The sequence below is a fragment of the Zea mays genome, chromosome 8 (assembly GCF_902167145.1).
Source record: "Zea mays cultivar B73 chromosome 8, Zm-B73-REFERENCE-NAM-5.0, whole genome shotgun sequence".
Classification (NCBI taxonomy): domain Eukaryota; kingdom Viridiplantae; phylum Streptophyta; class Magnoliopsida; order Poales; family Poaceae; genus Zea; species Zea mays.
Window position 1 is genome coordinate 55,019,222 of NC_050103.1, and position 12,061 is coordinate 55,031,282.

Here is a 12,061-nt window from a genome sequence, read left to right on the forward strand (position 1 = left end):
GTTGATTTAAAGTGTATCAAGAGTAAAAGACACTAGAAGGCTTTGCTGTTCAGATTTGGACAGATTCAGACTTCACACTTCAAACATCTACAACTTAATCTTCAGATCATCAAAAAGAGTGATTCAAGACTTTTTGAAAAGCTCATCAAAAGCAGTACACAACTTTTATAATTACCAAGAAGCGATTCTATATTTAACCAAGTCAAACAATTCAGTTTTCGAAATCTGTTCTGACAGTGGACAGAACACAGCAACCATTTTGTAAACTTCATAACTCTTAAACTATCAGGCCTGTGGTTATGAAATTTTAACACAAGCAATATCAGAAAAGCATCTACAACTTTCTTATAACGACCATGAACAGATTGCAACATTAAATTGAGCAAACAATGCAGTTTCTGAAATCTGTACAGAATTTGGACAGATTCAGTTACTGAATTTGTGAACAGCATAACTCCTAAATTGTCAGACCTATGGTTGTCAAATTTTAACACCAGCAAGATAATAGAGTTTTCTACAACTCTTCTATATGCTTTTTCTACAGAAAATATGATTTAGTTCATCAAACAAAGAGCACAACTAAAACAGTGCATGCAGTCCAAAACAACAAATATAAATTTTAGCTCCTTTTTACTTTAAGAATTGTCATGTTCTAGAGACTGAAATTACTCTAACACTTTACTATTTATTAGAGTTGAAACAAACAAATTAGGACCAACAAGTCACTTACAAATTTTATCCGAGTCATTTCGTGCGCTAGAGTTATTACCACACAATTAACAAACACATACACCAAATAAAGTACTTCGGCACACATGTCCGACATCACACAAAATTATGATGAAATACTAATATTTAACTTTAGAACATCATGACATAACAATTTAAACTCTAATTGGTGTTAAGGTGTAACTCAAGCATTCCATTAAACATGCATGATTTTGTTTTCTCCTAATTTTCACTAACTCCTGTAATTATAAAAGGGGTGTTATTTTAGCACCATATGAAACTATCTAATTTGGGGCTAGAATTTTTATGAGGCATAGTTAATAACAAATTATGACTAATGTATAAATTTCACATGCCCAGGTTTTATATTTTATTTACTACAAAAATAACAAATTGTTGATGCAATAAAGCATGTGAGACAAGGTTAAATCTAAAACTAATTATTTTCTGTGGATGCATGACCATATCAAGTTTTCTTAGGCTACTATAATATCATACAAGGACAGTGGAACATCATTTTCCATTTTTACATCCATATATGTTTTATAAATCATTTAAAACTACTTAAGGTGCATTAAACAAGTTAAATCACTAACTTAATCATACTTTCACAACAATTCATGAAATTTTTACCCGTCACCAAGCATCACACCAAGAGTCTACTGTAAAAATATCAACCCATTTGGAGCAATGGAGCTACAGATCCAAAAATAACAAGCAAATCAATCTTCTTTTCTCTATTTAACTTGTTTTAATTAACACACCAAGAAAACTGTGAACAACATATAAGATTTGTATTTTTCCTTGATGGAGTATGACAACATCTAACTAACAAAACAAGTTTCATTATTTTTGGATTTTTTATAAATAAAATTATGGAGAGAAGCAAGTTCGTTTATTCTCTAAACCAGTTTTTAATTACGAATTTCTACAGAAAAACTTTTCCACTAAAACATGCCAACCTATAGATCCAATAGTTAGAGAATTTTATAAGGAAGCCAACAAAACAAGTTTCACGATTTTAGGAGCTCTAAAACTTGAGATATGAATATTTGAAGAAAGAACAAAAATCTGCAACATTGTGTGTTCTTACCCATGGCCTTGGGCCCACTCGTCAGCCTCACAAACACCTTCTACAACCTCCAGACCATCACGTAACAACTAACAGTAGAGGGGGCTGCCGATCTACATTTCTATGGAAAGAGATGGCATAGGGAGGTGTGAGTTGCTGGGAGGGGGCGAGCACCACCAGCCATGGGAGCCAAAGGGAGGAGAGGAGGAGAAGTGGCGTGGGGGAGAAAAGAGAGGGCAGCTGCTGCCATTGATAGAGCAGGAGCTCTGGACATGTCAGACAGCAGAGTGCAGTAGCAGGTGCTACAGTGACAACCTTGGACGGCGTGTTTTGGCATTTTCTGCTTGGAACCGAATCTTGGTTGCTGCACAAAATATCTTCCTTGATCTATACTCTACAATTGTTGTACAGAACTTGAGGTGATTTGGACACTGGTTAAAGAGTTATAAACCCACGAAAATTGGTTTGTCAGTGGCTTAGAAAACAGTGGAAACTTGTGAAAACTGAGTGTCAATGCATGTCAAACGGAGTCGGATGAATGCCATCTTTTAATATGTTGTGCCCCTATTAATTATTAACAACTTTTATATTTGAGGAAACTTGAGTTGTTCCACAAAAATTTGAGAACGCGAGACGTCGACCCGAACGACACTGATTTCAGACTTAGAAGAATTCGAATCCTGAAATCAGATTTTTATTCTGTCTTGATGACACTGTTTGAGATACTTAGAGATTGAATCAAGGCTTGGTTTAAATATAAAATTTGTTGTATAACACAGGTTCTACAACTTTTATTAAAGGTCAAACCTCATATCTTGAATATAAATTAAAGTTTCACTTTTGTCAAGGTAGCATCATTATAAGGCTTCAAATTATATTTTTAAGGCAATTGGGGTGTTTTCTCGATATTTCCTTGGCATTTTCTCCACATGAACCCTTAATAAATTTTGTTGTAGAGTTGATATAGAGTTGTTTGAGCAAGATAACAAGGTTTTTTTGAATTTCAAAATATGCATTTGTTCATACGAGCAGTTTCAAGCATGTATAGGATTTACCTTTTCATGTGTGTATTTGGTTCAAACTTCTAGAAATCTTTAGGTACACTTGATAGATAGAGATGAATGATGATATATATATATATATAACAAGTCCATTTGAATAAGATTTAATTTGAGGTTGACACAAAGAGATTCTGCGGGAGAATGCGGATTCGGATTAAGTATTTGGACGTAGACCAACTATTGAGAAAGCGGATTCGGACACCGATTGGATAAGATAGCAACTATCGAGAGTCCGAATAAATGAGTCCAAACAGGAGTTGCGAGAACAGATTGACTTTCGAATTTGCCTTTGCTCTGAGAAATAAAAGTTCTAACAGGCTCCAGATTTGGCTGTTCTTTAGATCGAATAATGCCAAACTTGATGAAACTTTCATGAGTAACTTAATAAATGGAGATAAATGTGATAAAGAGTTATAAATTTTCACTGAGCATCCGAGATTAGGATAAATCTCCTGACATAACGTGAAATTGACACCTGGGGTGTCACAGCCTTCCCCCCTTAAAAGAATCTCGTCCCGAGATTCGAATGAGGATCTTTGGTGGAGAAGCATGTAACTCCCAGGCTGGAGATAGATGCAAATTCATGAGATGGGATTTGATAAGATAATGAAGATAGATTTGGATAGAATATCGCGGCATGTTGAGACAAAATGCAGCGATCACTTTAAGAGAATATCCACAAAAGATAGCACATCAGTATAGTCTCGTAATGGACCACGACTATTAACCGCGATACCAGCGCGTGCCGAGCAGCTTAACCATGTGTGCGCGCCCACAGGAGGCTCTCGATTTCGTCGCGGCACCATCAGTTGCTAGCCATAATACCATTACCAAACGCAACCAATAAGAAATCCACATAGCACAGACAGATGGAGCCCATGAGAGTATGGCTCAGAAAATAAGAATGTGATCAGAGTTGAAGCAGAGATTGTTAGCAAAAGAGCATCACATGAGAATTTTCTTCAACTCAGAGAACTATTTCTTGGTCATCATGGGGATTATCAGCCAAAGATCGATACGATATTTAATATGAGGAGGAACCAACCATGAGATCGAGATTGATAAGCTTTTAGAGACATGAGAGAACCAAAGACAACATCAACATTCATTGAACCAAATGGATATGTCTCTTAGAGATAAGGTGGATAAAACTACAGCATGATGCCTGGAGGAAGAGCATCAAAAGACTAGAAATGAGAGATCAGGTGGATCAACATTTGATACTTGAGAACGAGTTATAGGAGATAACCAAATAATAGGGCAGAATTATAGGGGATCCCGAGATTCGGATGATCAAGCCAACATGATTCACAAGAAAAAGGGTTACCAGATCTAGGCAAAAGGAGAGGTAGGCAAACAGGATCAGCTAGGATGATCAACAGAAATGTTATGACGTTTTAGGGGCAAGGACTTATGGAAAGAAACATGGCCTTGATAGGGGTTGCGCAACTAGACACCAAACAACATTTTTTTAACGTAACAAGTGCACAAGGAGACTTGGGTTTGTATAGCGGTCAAGCTATGGGGGTCTACAAGCTGTGCATGTGTAATTTCAAGGATAAACTCACAAGGGCTAGAAAAACTAACATAAGCATATGATTTTTTTTAGGTTTCACTAGGGAACCACTAGATTGTTTGGAGAAAGGGGGTCTCTTTTTATGGGCAAAACAAGCAACAATTTTTTTTTTGCAAAAAGGGTTGAACAATCACAATATCACCTAGATAGCAAGACAAGAGAAACACATAGCACAACCTAGTCAAGATTATCATGACACACAGGATAAGACATTTTTTTTGTAGTTCATAGCAATACAACACATTATTCACAATTTCTTATTATTGGAATAAAGGTGAGAGAAGCTTGTTAGTGCACAAGAGACAATGATGCGACAATCATGATGCATGCTCATTCTAGTCGTCTTCTCAGACCTAACTAATTTTTCGAGTGCTTCTGCAGCATCCTTATTAATAGTATTAGTAGCCTTTATGGCCTATATAAATAGCCACCTAGATACCCATCTATTTTCTAAGGCTTCACGTCCTAGGTCTAACCTTATCGTCCTGATATCTATCCAACTTTGGTTTCTAAGCAAGTTTTACTTTAGAAAAGGTTGGTATTTATGACTTATTGACTTCTCTGTAATGGCATTCGCTCCGATACCAGCTGTGGCGGAACCGCCCGAATTATTCCAGCTTAAGTGCTCAAGTCGCACCCTTAAGGGCAGCAACGCACTTAAACAGGAATAACCCGTCAGTCCCTCGGATCTAGTCCGATAAAGCCACTTACCAGGATCGAATACCACTAGCTCACTCGAAGGTGAGGCACAGAGAAATACAATAAAACATAATACCACAAATTTAATAAGTATAAATAGTGATTACATTATCGGAGTTTTAGAAATAATAACCATAAATTTTAATGCAGCGGAAATAACTAACGGAGAAAACCGAGTAACATGGTGAAGCCTGGCCACGCTACTCCTCCTGGTCCTCTCCTGCGGAAGCAGTAACCCACTCGACCATCTATCCCGGTGGCAGGGATGGAGGCCAAGTCACACCATCAACCAATCATCCTAAGGAGTACCTGCAAAAATTGTGCCACAAGCAAGGCTGAGTATACTAATACTCAGCTAGACTTACCCGGTGTGAGGAGTCTACTCCTCTACCTCTAGACATGCAGCTGTTTAGCTGGGGGGTTTGGTTGCCAAAAGCACTAGCTGAGTCTAAAAATCAAGTTTTAGCTTTGTCAAGTTTAAGTGTGACTCTCTTAAGGCTAGAGGTGTACTATCTACTCATTCATGGTATCAAGCAAATTTAGCAATCAACATCTTTTGTCAACTCATCACATTTCCACTTGTTACTCAATGCAGTACAATGGATCAAGCAGTCTCATTAGCTGCGAGAAGCAGACGATTCGAATCGAGTTTTTATCCTTGCAAGGTAAACCTAAACTCACGACGTGGCGAGGCACTCCGTCCCCACACACATCAACCGTCCCCATCAATTCCCTGGCAACAGATCAGGGCTCACCGCCTTGGCGTACAATGCCTGACTGACCCCGACTGCCGTCGTGCAGTGACCGCACTTGTACCCACCATAACCGGAATGGGAGACTACGTCTCAGGTCGCGTGAGGGGATATATCTGCGGGTAGGTTCAATCAGGTACTAGGCTTACCGATTTACCATATTTCTCGGTATGTGTTTAGTACGTTCAAACGCTTGACACAGGTATCCGCACGTTAATCCTTATTCCAATTTCATCTCGTAGACCACGCATCCCCATGGATCCGTGTCCACAGACCAACCATCAATATGATATGAAAGTGGGTACAACCAATTCCTGACCTCGCGCGAGTGCTAGAAAAATCACTCGACTTCTACCGAGATCCCTAATTAGCAAAGCAGCTACTCGACCTAGCATACTAGTATCCATCTCAAAAGGAATCCTGAGTTCATGCAACTAGGGTTTCAGTCAACTCCTACACTTAAGTGCACAGTACAAGCCTACAAACATTAAGTGTAGTAAAATAGCATATATAAACGGTTATGCATAAAACCGGGGCTAGCCTTTAATTTAACACTTAGATAGTGTTTGCTGGGGGAGGTACTCGCTTGGCGAGCATACACTGGTTAAGTCCATCACTCTTCAGGTCGTCCACCAACTGCATCTTGTTGTTGGCACCACATCACTTGCACGATCGTCATCTCTCGGTCCTAAATGAGATGCATGATGCATATGTATGAATATGATGAATTATGTCACAAGATAATCCCAAAATGGATGGTAGCGAACTAAACATTAAATTGTAAGACACCGCGACAACCGTACGCAAGCGCTAGTTATCTATACGTCATCGGGCATACGTAGTCAATCATCACTAGAAAACAACAAACACTTCCTATAATTATCTATTGCAAACACGACATCATAAGTACAAGCATTCGCCACGTTCACTTTTATCATTCATTAGTTACTTATTATTAAACTAGTTAAGTACGCATAAATTTACGATGACTTACACATAGACAGACTTAGTTAAAAAAAGGAATAGTTGCTTAATCGGGTTTTACAATCATTCACAACCTTCTACCGCAAGCATACACCCCAGAGAACACACATGAGGAGATAGTTTATTCACAATTACAAATTGTACTACTTTAATAATGTTGGTTATTTAGTAGTATTAGCAGAAAGCCAAAGACATGACATTATTCATTTTGTTTCCCTAATATATAACTGCACTTGCTAACTGTTGATTAAGCTAAGCTACTTATTAGACCTTAACCAATTTGGTTCACTAACTTAGTGAGATGTGTACTACTTACTTATATATAACCTCAATTATATGAGTCACTATCATTATTACTCATGTTCAATTAAAACCCAAAACAAGCAAGCAGTCAACTCAAGACAGCTACAACAGAGTAGAGCAATTAATCACATTCAATATGTTTGTGACAACAGCACAACAGTTGATTGTTTCAGTTATAACATACAAGACATTCATCCAAAAATAGTGATCAAATACTTTTTGGAAGGTTTAAGGAATGCTCTACAACTTTGGTACTGTTATCTCAATTTGATTAGAAACTTAACAAGGTTAAATCGTGACAAACGATAGCTCTGTTCAGCTTTAGACAGATTCAGACTTGCGACTTCAAAAATTTATAACTAGAGACTCAGGCATTCAAATCAATTGATCCTAGATTTTCTTGAAAGCTAATTAAACATCCTACAAATTATTTATAAACATCTTAGGTTGATTTAAAGTGTATCAAGAGTAAAAGACACTAGAAGGCTTTGCTGTCCAGATTTGGACAGATTCAGACTTCACACTTCAAACATCTACAACTTAATCTTCAGATCATCAAAAAGAGTGATTCAAGACTTTTTGAAAAGCTCATCAAAAGCACTACACAACTTTTATAATTACCAAGAAGCGATTCTATCTTTAACCAAGTCAAACAATTCAGTTTTCGAAATCTGTTCTGACAGTGGACAGAACACAGCAACCATTTTGTAAAATTCATAACTCTTAAACTATCAGGCCTGTGGTTATGAAATTTTAACACAAGCAATATCAGAAAAGCATCTACAACTTTCTTATAACGACCATGAACAGATTGCAACATTAAATTGAGCAAACAATGCAGTTTCTGAAATCTGTACAGAATTTGGACAGATTCAGTTACTGAATTTGTGAACAACATAACTCCTAAATTGTCAGACCTATGGTTGTCAAATTTTAACACCAGCAAGATAATAGAGTTTTCTACAACTCTTCTATATGCTTTTTCTACAGAAAACATGATTTAGTTCATCAAACAAACAGCACAACTAAAACAGTGCGTGCAGTCCAAAACAGCAACTATAAATTTTAGCTCCTTTTTACTTTAAGAATTGTCATGTTCTAGAGACTGAAATTACTCTAACACTTTACTATTTATTAGAGTTGAAACAAACAAATTAGGACCAACAAGTCACTTACAAATTTTATCCGAGTCATTTCGTGCGCTAGAGTTATTACCACACAATTAACAAACACATACACCAAATAAAATACTTCGGCACACATGTCCGACATCACACAAAATTATGATGAAATACTAATATTTAACTTTAGACCATCATGACATAACCATTTAAACTCTAATTGGTGTTAAGGTGTAACTCAAGCATTCCATTAAACATGCATGATTTTGTTTTCTCCTAATTTTCACTAACTCCTGTAATTATAAAAGGGGTGTTATTTTAGCACCATATGAAACTATCTAATTTGGGGCTGGAATTTTTATGAGGCATAGTTAATAACAAATTATGACTAATGTATAAATTTCACATGCCCAGGTTTTATATTTTATTTACTACAAAAATAACAAATTGTTGATGCAATAAAGCATGTGAGACAAGGTTAAATCTAAAACTAATTATTTTCTGTGGATGCATGACCATATCAAGTTTTCTTAGGCTACTATAATATCATACAAGGACAGTGGAACATCATTTTCCATTTTTACATCCATATATGTTTTATAAATCATTTAAAACTACTTAAGGTGCATTAAACAAGTTAAATCACTAACTTAATCATACATGCACAACAATTCATGAAATTTTTACCAGTCACCAAGCATCACACCAAGAGTCTACTGTAAAAATGTCAACCCATTTGGAGCAATGGAGCTACAGATCCAAAAATAACAAGCAAATCAATCTTCTTTTCTCTATTTAACTTGTTTTAATTAACACACCAAGAAAACTGTGAACAACATATAAGATTTGTATTTTTCCTTGATGGAGTATGACAACATCTAACTAACAAAACAGGTTTCATCATTTTTGGAGTTTTATAAATAAAATTATGGAGAGAAGCAAGTTCGTTTATTCTCTAAACCAGTTTTTAATTACGAATTTCTACAGAAAAACTTTTCCACTAAAACATGCCAACCTATAGATCCAATAGTTAGAGAATTTCATAAGAAAGCCAACAAAACAAGTTTCACGATTTTAGGAGCTCTAAAACTTGAGATATGAATATTTGAAGGAAGAACAAAAATCTGCAACATTGTGTGTTCTTACCCATGGCCTTGGGTCCACTCGTCAGCCTCACAAACACCTTCTTCAACCTCCAGACCATAACGTAACACCTAACAGTAGAGGGGGCTGCCGATCTACATTTCTATGGAAAGAGATGGCATAGGGAGGGGCGAGTTGCTGGGAGGGGGCGAGCACCACCAGCCATGGGAGCCAAAGGGAGGAGAGGAGGAGAAGTGGCGTGGGGGAGAAAAGAGAGGGCAGCTGCTGCCATTTATAGAGCAGGAGCTCTGGACATGTCAGACAGCAGAGTGCAGTGGCATGTGCTACAGTGACAACCTTGGACGGCGTGTTTTGGCATTTTCTGCTTGGAACCGAATCTTGGTTGCTGCACAAAATATCTTCCTTGATCTATACTCTACAATTGTTGTACAGAACTTGAGGTGATTTGGGCACTGGTTAAAGAGTTATAAACCCACGAAAATTGGTTTGTCAGTGGCTTAGAAAACAGTGGAAACTTGTGAAAACTGAGTGTCAATGCATGTCAAACGGAATCGGATGAATGCCATCTTTTAATATGTTATGCCCCTATTAATTATTAACAACTTTTATATTTGAGGAAACTTGAGTTGTTCAACAAAAATTTGAGAACGCGAGACGTCGACCCGAACGACACTGATTTCAGACTTAGAAGAATTCGAATCCTGAAATCAGATTTTTATTCTGTCTTGATGACACTTTTGAGATACTTAGAGATTGAATCAAGGCTTGGTTTAAATATAAAATTTGTTGTATAACACAGGTTCTACAACTTTTATTAAAGGTCAAACCTCATATCTTGAATATAAATTAAAGTTTCACTTTTGTCAAGGTAGCATCATTATAAGGCTTCAAATTATATTTTTAAGGCAATTGGGGTGTTTTCTCGATATTTCCTTGGCATTTTCTCCACATGGACCCTTAATAAATTTTGTTGTAGAGTTGATATAGAGTTGTTTGAGCAAGATAACAAGGTTTTTTTTGAATTTCAAAATATGCATTTGTTCATACGAGCAGTTTCAAGCATGTATAGGATTTACCTTTTCATGTGTGTATTTGGTTCAAACGTCTAGAAATCTTTAGGTACACTTGATAGATAGAAATGAATGATATATATATATATAACAAGTCCATTTGAATAAGATTTAATTTGAGGTTGACACAAAGAGATTCTGCGGGAGAATGCGGATTCGGATTAAGTATTTGGACGTAGACCAACTATTGAGAAAGCGGATTCGGACACCGATTGGATAACATAGCAACTATCGAGAGTCCGAATAAATGAGTCTAAACAGGAGTTGCGAGAACAGATTGACTTTCGAATTTGCCTTTGCTCTGAGAAATAAAAGTTCTAACAGGCTCCAGATTTGGCTGTTCTTTAGATCGAATAATTCCAAACTTGATGAAACTTTCATGAGTAACTTAATAAATGGAGATAAATGTGATAAAGATTTATAAATTTTCACTGAGCATCCGAGATTAGGATAAATCTCCCGACATAACGTGAAATTGACACCTGGGGTGTCACACCAGGGCTCGGACATGGGCTCAGCCCCGGAAGACGGCGAACTCTGCTCCGCCCGACCCAGGGCTCGGACTTGGGCTCAGCCCCAGAAGACGACGAACTCCGCTCCACCCGACCCAGGGCTCGAACTTGGGCTCAGCCCCAGAAGACGACGAACTCCGCTTCGCCCGACCCCAGGGCTCGGACTCAGCCCTGGCTTCAGCCGACGGTCTCCGCCTCGCCCGACCCAGGGGCTCGGACTCAACCTCGGCCACGGAAGACAAACTCGACCTCGGCCTCGGAGGAGCCTCCACATCGCCCAACCTAGGGCGCGGGCCGACCACGTCAACAGGAGGCGCCATCATTACCCTACCCCAAGCTGGCTCAGGCTACGGGAAACAAGACCGGCGTCCCATCTGGCTCGCTCTGCCAGACAAGCAATGATGGCGCCCCGCACGCTCTATGACGATGGCGGCTCTCAGCCCCCTTACGGAAGCAAGAGGACATCAGCAAGGACTCGACAGCCCCGACAGCTGTCCTTCCGCCAGGCTTCAGCGCTCCTCCGACGGCCACGACACCACACGAACCGGGTGCCAAAACCTCTCCGGCTGCCACGACGGCATGTACTTAGGGCGCTAGCTCTCCTCCGCTAGACACGTAGCACTCTGCTACACCCCCCATTGTACACCTGGATCCTCTCCTTACGTCTATAAAAGGAAGGACCAGGGCCCTCTTACAGAGGGTTGGCCGCGCGGGGAAGAGGACGGGACAGGCGCTCGCGTGAGGCCGCTCGCTCCCCCTCCCGCGTGGACGCTTGTAACCCCCTACTGCAAGCGCACCCGACCTGGGCGCGGGACGAACACGAAGGCCGCGGGATTTCCACCTCTCTCACGCCCATCTCCGGTTGCCTTTCTTCCCCCCTTCACGCTCGGCCTCGCGCTGACCCATCTGGGCTGGGGCACGCGGCGACATTTCACTCGTCGGCCCAGGAACCCCCCGGTCTCAAAACGCCGACAGTTGGCGTGCCAGGTAGGGGCCTGCTGCGTGTTGACGAACAGCTTCCCGTCAAGCTCCAGATGGGTAGTCTCCAGCAACCTTTCCAGCCCGGGACGATGCTCCG